The sequence below is a fragment of the Rosa rugosa genome, chromosome 5, assembly GCF_958449725.1.
Source record: "Rosa rugosa chromosome 5, drRosRugo1.1, whole genome shotgun sequence".
In the NCBI taxonomy this organism is placed as follows: Eukaryota; Viridiplantae; Streptophyta; class Magnoliopsida; order Rosales; family Rosaceae; genus Rosa; species Rosa rugosa.
This window is the reverse complement of record NC_084824.1, coordinates 39,298,286-39,307,169: the sequence shown is the minus strand read 5'-3', so window position 1 is coordinate 39,307,169 and position 8,884 is coordinate 39,298,286. Positions and strand designations below refer to the sequence as shown.

At 35.8% G+C, this 8,884-nt stretch overlaps 1 long non-coding RNA gene and 1 pseudogene across 1 annotated transcript; one reads left to right on the top strand and one right to left on the bottom strand.

Annotated features, from left to right (window-relative positions):
• Positions 1 to 260: 260 nt before the first annotated feature.
• Positions 261 to 1,213, bottom strand: LOC133711633 (reticulon-like protein B13; annotated as a pseudogene).
• Positions 1,214 to 6,303: 5,090 nt separating this feature from the next.
• LOC133708483 (uncharacterized) lies at positions 6,304 to 8,164 on the top strand. Its single transcript, XR_009845847.1, has 2 exons — positions 6,304 to 6,522; positions 7,833 to 8,164. It is a non-coding gene; the product is annotated as an uncharacterized LOC133708483 (long non-coding RNA).
• Positions 8,165 to 8,884: the final 720 nt, after the last annotated feature.

The following is an 8,884-nucleotide window of genomic DNA, read 5'->3' as shown; positions in this document are numbered from 1 at the left end:
AGTCGTCCTTTCACTGTTCATCTTCTCCAAAGCTCTCTCATATTTTTCTACAATCTCATGTTTTTTTTTTCTTCATATTTTCAGTACACACTGTTCTTCTTCTTCGTATGCATCAATCTAACTTGGATATAAACACTATATAAGAAAGACGATAGTGAAGAATATATATGGTACAGGAGAGATCACTTTACAGGTCACTAGCTAGGTGATCGATCGGTAAGGTCCACAGTCGAGAAACTACATGTAGATACTGCAGCGAGCTACTCAACTTTCTTGTCCTTATAATTCTCAGTGGTGACTGCACCTTGTTCTTCATATTCTTGACTACCTTTTCATCTAGCATGTCATAGTACCTTCTTGCCTCTGCCTTCACCCACTCCTCATTCCTCTTGAGATTTTCCTTGTACCTCACATATATCACATGAATAGTCATGCCCATAACAGCACCTGTGTAAAGAAGGGTGAGCAGATCAAAGTATCTCCCTACACGAGATAGTAACCATAAACCAGCGACAGTCCCAACAAATACAAACCACTCTCTCTCCACAGCCACCCAAAACATCCATCGAAATCCTTCTTCAGTCCATGCTCGAATTGTATTCGTAGTCTCCAAAGCCGTCTTCTCTATTACCTCAAACGTTTCATATAAATTTGGAGTTTCTTTGAAAAGGACCTAAGCATATTTCCCCAAAGGAACAAAGAAGTAACAATAAACATGGCCACCCACGAAATTACAGTAAGGAAGTTGAAACGATAAACTTTGAGCAAAACCCATATTGTTGTTGCTATCAATAGAACAAGCACACTCTGTTTCTTCTTCTTCCATAGTACTATATCTCTTACAATATCTGAACCGGGCAGGGCGATTGATATGTTTGATCTGAGAGAGAGAGAGAGAGAGAGAGAGAGAGAGAGAGAGAGAGAGAGAGAGAGAGAGAGAGAGAGAGAGAGAGAGAGAGAGAGAGAGAGTTGGTTTAGCAGAAATCAAACATAAACCCAGGCAATCATGGATGACATACAAGAAATCCATGGATAGATCAAGTTCTTCTATACTACCTCTAACTGTGTCTGACATGGTAGTCCTAATAACATTCTTTGCCATCTTATTAGCCTTATGCCACTCCTTAAAATATTTCTTTTCTTTATCTGTGCTTTCACTTGTAAGCAACTCAGGTTCATCCTCAGTTAAGCAAAGATCCATGTTCTGGTTCATGGCTAGGTAAAAGTCTACTTGGTTTCTCCACTTCTTGTAGTTATAGCCAGTTAGGAGTTGAATGGTGTTCAAGGTCACAGTAGGGATTTCTAAAGAGCAAAACAAAATAAAGCTTTGTAAGTTTTCAATCCAAAAGTTCTTATTATCTTAAGTTTGATGCTTTCTGTGACTTGAGCAATTACAAAACAAAGAAAACTATAACACATAAAACAAAAACACAAGCAATGCCATATTTCAAACAATGACCCTTTTATCCAAAATTAATATCATGCAACAGTACTTTTGAGCAGAAGGCATAATATTCTGAAGGTTTCAAATCAATATGCCACATTTGTTCAATCCAAGTTATCCAAAGAACACAAATCACATCTTTAGACAGAAATTTGAATTCTAAGTATCCATATTTGAAAAGAACAGACATGCATATTGCTATTTGCATTCTAAAATCACACTGTACTACTTCTTTGGAAGCAAAATTATATGCATAATTTTAAAACACAAGATACAATTTTTAACTCAAGGTTTTTCTGCAAGAATTAATGAAGAAGGCTTTGTGCAATATGTTCACTCAAAACTACAGAAAAACACAAACCAAATTGAGCTTGAAAACTTGATTTTTTATCCGGATCAATGATCTTTATAAGAAACTAAGCTTTTTGTACTTGTTAGATTCTAACAATGCCTAAAGATTTTGGGAGTTTTTTGCACGCATTGTCATATCATAAATCACAGATACAAAACTCAAGAATTTATTTTAGAACATGCATATCAAATCACAAACTCAAACAACACAGATATGCAAGCACAATTTCGATTCCACAAACACAAAAGCATTCAAGAAAATTAAATTTCCTCCGATCACCATCTACTCTAGCCTATGCGCACGCCGGGAATGCTGCTAGGGTTCTTGTGCTCATCAATCGACAAAACAAAATTGAATCAAAACTAAATTTTTCTGAAAATCTAACCTTTGCAATTTTCTCAATTTTGCTGCAAAAAATCTTTCGCGAAAGCATGAATTCAAAAATAGATCGAAAACAGCAAAACATCCTTCTTGGCATCTTAATTGAGCAACATAGGGGTCTTGAATCCCTACAAGATGAATTCATCTTGTGCATCTCCGATTCTGAATACCCAGAAACAACCCCGGTTCATGCGACCATTGTAATAACGGTCACTTCCTTTAGTTTCTAAAGGAGTCGGGTCTGGGCCTCGGATCAGCTTATGTTGCTTCTTGGGCCGAAAAGGGTTTTCTTAAGGTGGCCAAAACGTGGCCTGTTTATTGCAAAGAATTTTTTTTTTTTTTTTGAAAGTCGAAAACAAAATTTGAAGAACAATTTTATGAGCCTAAGCTCTGATACCAATTGTAAAACCAAAAGACAAACAATCTCACACAATTAGATGTTCAACATTATCCTTGGAAGAACAAACATACCATTGATGTCCATAGTTGAAGCCATTGATGCAACTGCAAGAACAAGGATCAAGACGAGGCTGAAATCTTCTGCTAGTCACTCATTAAATTTGAACTCGTGAAAATTTGGGTGTCAACATTAGCCCCCTTGATTATGTAGGTCGTGTGACCGTGCCTCAAGCTACATAATCAAAAATCCAGAGACTTACTGCATGGTTACATACATACATATATATATATATATATTTTTTTTTGCGTTGGCTTGCGTATCTTACTGATACGAACTATGGCTTATCAAGCTTCCCACGTGACAACAGATTCTCATCATCATTGGACTCCTAGTCAGAAGAGAGGAGTCCTACTTTTCAGTTACTTTCCTTCTAGGAAAACGGCATTGGCGTGTAGTCTTTTTCTTTTCTCTTCTTTTCCTTCCATATTTTGATTTGCACAAGACACCTTTCTTCTTAAGAGTCAAACCCTCGATCTAAGGAAAGAATGCTCGTCTCCTTTCAAATTTCTTTGGCTTGAGAGACTCCATTCCCACTCCCTTACTCTCTTACAAAACAGAGCGAGTGCATCGGACTCATTGTAGAGCCAATTTGTGATTTCTTCTGCGCTTGGTAAGTTTGGCCGACTACATCCTCTTTTGCTCGGTGCAATAATCTCCATCCTCTGTTATCTGTGTCTTTTTCTTCTCTCTTTCTCTTCTCCTTCCTTTTTCTTGATTCGGTATCTGCTGTTATTGTAGCCTTATATTGGTTCATGTAATATCAACTTTCCAGCGCGATTGCTTGTTGCTTAGTGATATTGCAGATTTGCTGCCGTGACTAATTCATTGCATATCGCATGCTCTGTTCTGGTGTTATCAATTTTGCTGCTGTAATTTCTTATCGCTTCAGCCATACTGATTCGTTGTTGTGACTAACCTGCTGCTGTATTCAATTATGTTGTCGTGATTGATTTGCTACCACGTGTTTTGGAAGGTACCCAACCTGTAAGAATTTCTTCCCATTCCCTAGCCTCATAACGTATCCCAATTTTTTGGACTGCCGTGAGAGCAATGGGGTTGGTGCAATAGGGTATTATTGGCTATGTAAATTGTGTTTTCTCAGCTGGGGCTCAATGACCTTAATTTTTTTTGCTTAGTTCTTGACTTGATGTGTAATAATAGATTGATTCAGCATGAGTGGCTTGGATTATTTCTTCTCTGCGTTATGTGTGGAGTTTTTTTTAATTGCTGTAATTATGATTAAACATGATGGAGCTTGCTGTCAGTCTGTTAGGTTCATCATGTAAGTTGTGTCTATTAGCTTGGCTCGGCTATGTGGATTTAATAGTTTCAATTTTTAACTTAGGGGGGTGTATTCTATTCATATTCTAAAAGATTCTGTTTGAGTTTTTATAATCCATGGATTTACTTAATCCACGGATTGTTTAAGTTCCATATGGACTTTGATTGATTCTAATGGATTGATTTACTAGTATTTGTTTAGATTTTACAAGTCCTTATGATATTTTTGTAGCTTCAGTTTAGTCAAGGTTTAGGTCGTATAGCTAGTCGTCATTTTCTTATATGTGCAGGCAGCTCTAGGCTGGATTTTCTTTGTTAGGGATTTGTCTCCCGGTTAGGCCGAAAAGGCAAAAACAACGTTTATGTGCTTTGGGAGCTTAGGCTCTGCTGTATGGAGGATCTTAAGGGTGACTATATAAAGTTGTGCGAATATTCATGCCCCTAAAAAAAAATCACTACTTGAAACAAAAAAGTTTTATATAAACAAAGGTATAAAATCCTCTACAATGTCATAGGCAACTAACTATGACAATTAGAAAACACATCAACAAATATGTGATTTTCTAGTTTCATACTTGCATATCCCTTGCACATTTAAATAAATTTAAATTAAATTCAACTATCGAGTTGATCTAATTAGAAACCAGAAAAGGAGAAATAACATTAGAGGTAGTAAAAATAGGATTTCCTTAGTTTGGTCTTTGCAATCTTAACTCATATCTCCTTCAAAGTCTTTCACATTTGTAAAGCATGCTTGATTTTCAAGTATTCATTACCTCGACCTTAGGCATCGATTTTTCCATCTTTTTATAATATTACATCAGCCAAAATATTACACAAAAAATAAAGTAGTAAACTAATGACATAATTTACTTCATATTGTTAAAGGAAAAGCACATTATGTGCCTTCGTCAAAGTGACTGATGGAGAGGGAATCAAGGAATTAGCGATTACCATCAATCAGCAGGAATTACGGATCAATCAGCATTTAATGTCATTATTGTAATTGATATTTCCGTTGTAATTCTCTCCATATATAAAGGGACTATGAAATGAAATGAGTAGACCAATTCCAATTCTCTTTTTACTTTTACACATATCTAATTTAAAGAAGAAAAGAAACATGTGTGGATGTATCATCTTAACAATATCACTAAAAGTTACAATCATTACCTATTACCTAGAAGGAAAGGCTTCTACAGCTATATTGATAAAACTAAAAAAATTACTATATGGGAGCAGAGGTAGAGGAGGATAGTGGGAAAATGGGTCAAGGACAAAATGGATGAGTGTCATCTATTGAGGGCTGCTTCTTCCTTCTTCTTTTTTTTGGGAAGAGCTTCTTCATTTTTTGAGTGAGAAAGAATCCATCAAAATCTCTTAGGAAGTGGCTGGATTGTTTTTCAGTTTAGATATATATAAAAAGCACTATAAAATCCTCAAAAATCCAGCATTTAATAAAATTCTAAAAAATCCGTATACTTTTGAATATCGCTAGATTTGAATGGATAATTTTAAATCTTAATTGAATACACCAAGATTTTAAATAGTCATTTAAAATCTCAATTGAATACCTATGAACTTTTAAAATACAAAAAAAATTTGTAGAGACTCTGAAATGAATACACCCCCCTTAGTTCTTTGCTTGGCGTGTGATAATGAAATGTTTAAGCATGGAGTGGCTTAGATTTTTATTTTTTATTTTTTATTTTTTTTGTGTTAAGCGTGGAGTTTTTTCTGCTGTGATTGCAATGAAACATGATGCAGCTTGGTATTATTTAGTTCAGTTCATCATGTAAATTGTGCCTGTTAGCTTGGATTGACTATGTTGGTTTTATGGTTTTAATTTTGCTCAGTTTCTTGCTTGGCATGTAATAGTTAATTGATTCAACGTTTGTGAACAGCGTTTTGCAGTTCAGTTGCTTGGCCCTTATATCTTCCCAACAGATCATGGCTCCCGAGGTATCGATTACACGCATTTCTATGCATGTAATTGTATCTAAAACACTATAAATAAGTTAACCCTCAAGTCAATTATTATGTAATTAATCAACTTTTATTTAATTTGTAGGTAATAAGCGGAGTTGCGGAAATCAAGGGAAAATGACTCGAAAATGAACCAATGGGAGTGTTCCGATAAAAGAATAAAATAGTAGAGCATCAGTCAACCATGGTTAATCAAATATGGAAGGAAAGGGAGCTTAGTTTATTAATCAAGTGGCTTAATTGGTTTAATTGCCTATATTAATTAACCTAACTATTGGTTAATTAATAAAACCATGCACGTGCAGATTGGTTTAATTGTTAGGCACCAATCCAAGCTTGACACGTGGCACATAATCCAATTAATTGCATGGGATTGGACTGTCTTATTTCTTAAAACAAGAGTTATCCCATGTTTGGCTGAAATAAGGACTCAATTAAATGAGACTATGTAGTCCCCGAAACCACCTCCACACCTTCTTACACAGAGACGCCGAAATCCATCGGACTCTTGAAGCAGGTCTTATACAACGCCAAATCTTTTCTCTATCGTTCTTCACTTCAGCCTCGTCTCTCACTCATTTTTTCAAGCTTCAGTCTCCTTCGATTGCTCTTGTTCAGGTTCAATTTCTCTCCTTTCTCATGTTCTTTCTCTGCGTTGATCATTGCTCTCTCTCTTCTTTCTCTATCCACCGTAATTTGTTTTATTAAAGACTATGGATTGATTATCTATTGTAATTTGTGTATGAGTTATGATTATTTTACGGATTGATTAAGGATTTGGTGTCTGGGTAGCTTGATCTGCTAAGAATTTTGATCAATTTCATGTTGGGTTTTTTATTTCCTTATAAACACGTTTGTGCTTCTCTCTTTTTGTTGTTCATTGATTTGGATGTTAGAATTGCGGTATGTCATTGAGTTAGATTTGCTATATATTTTCAACTGATTGCTATATACTAATTACTATTCAGAGTCCTCCTTGAATAATTCTTTGGTTGTATTGTTGCTTAGGAAGTTTGTTATGTTGCCAATTTCTTATTGATAGAGCTCTCATTTCTGGAAACACTTTAATTTACTGAACCTCTGATCCCATTCTCTAGACAGCAAAAACTAATGGCCTTATGCTTATAACAATTTCTAGTTCTGATAGGATAACTGAAGTTTCAATTTGATACTTGGTATTATACTGTCTTGCTATATATGAATGCTACGTGTATGAGGGTCAGATGGTGTGGGTTGCATTTAATTGTAGTCAGTAGTCACTGCATAGATATGCTAATAACCCTTTCTCCAGATACATCTTCTTGCTCATCATGTCATCAATGAGCCTCGAAACATATATATCAGTTGTCTTTGCAGTGTAGCGAGCTCTAGATCGAAGAGAACAAAACAGCCCTTATGTACTGCAAGAATGATTTCATTAACTTTGCCTCCAATAAAAGCTGTAGTCGTAATTTATAATAGCACCAGGGTCTCCAATAAAAGCTGCAGTAGGTTTCTAGTATCGATGAAGTTGGCAATTAATTAATTTAACTCGATGGTCATATCTATGCATATATGAATACTACTGAAGTTTTCATCCCCATCATCATCCATCGCTGTTCCAAGTTGGTAATATATACCTTGTTTATGTTTTATACTGGAACTAATGAACAAACACTTAAATGTATTTAATGTTTCTGTGTGATCTTGGTTATGAGATGTTTGCTTATATGTATTGGTTACTGCATATATGTGTTTTCAATCTTACACAATATGGATATGATTATATGTATGGTTGTTAGAAAGAAAGAGAGCAATAATGGATATGATAAATCTTCTTTTTCTTTCAATCTTTATTTGCGTGCTTGATCAGATCAGTTGATAATGTATGTGTCACCTAATAATTCCAATTGCATGAAATCTCATGCGGCAACTGTTAATTTTTGCAGGTGATGTATGCATTCCTTGATCGGCCAAATCGAAATTATGGATGAAGTTTGATCTTGGTAAGGGCAGGGGAATGGATGTCTGCATCAAAACAACAGTTAAAACAGATAAAATAAGCTCAGACACTTGTGGCTCTAATGGGAATGCCATACTGTAACCGAAGCGTAAAAAAAGAAACTTAGGTCTCACCATTTAAGTTCAAAGGGAAGAGGAAGAACATGAGCCTTGCCTTTTGGAGATAGGAACATTTTGCTGTTAGTTTTGTATTTTGTAAAGTTCAGTCACCAAACTATCAATGTATGTTAAAATATTCAATGAAAATGATCTTTTAGTACATTAAAAATATTATCTCTGATTAATAGATAATATTTTGCTCATAAATATTGTGGTATTCAAAATTAATTTAGTCCAGTACGCTATCAAACATGGGATATCACTATTGTGATTATTCTGCTCTTTAGTCCTACGTAATACCAAACATGGGTCTAGTATTACTATAGCATAAGCCAGGTTAGAGGAGTCCTGGACTGTTATCGAAATTCAGGTGGGGCATAATAGTCCTGTGAAACAAACATAACCTAAGTCTCTCTCTCTCTCTCTCCAGTAGTAACCACGACCCCATATATGTATATATAGCACCAACCCTATTCATTCTATTCTTATCACCCAACAACACCGCCGCACCACCAAAAGGAGGGCAGCCTTTGGGCTGCTCCCATCCCACTTTTGTCTTCCCTTCTTCTCATCTTTTCTTCTCCTCACCACAAATCCTTCTTTATTTTTTCTCCTCACCAAGATCCATACCTCCTCACCAAGTTCCACACCTCCTCTCCAAAATTCATTATTCTCATCTTTTCTTCTCCTCTCCAATTTCTTCTTCTTACCAAGATCCACACCACCTCACGAAGATTCCTTCTTACCATCTTTTCTTCTCCTCATCAAGATCCACACCACCTCACCAAAATTTAGGGATGGCAAAAATCCCCATCGGGTAGGGTATCCATCGGGTATTCGACCCTAACAGGGAGAAATTCGGGTGAAATCGGGTACGGGG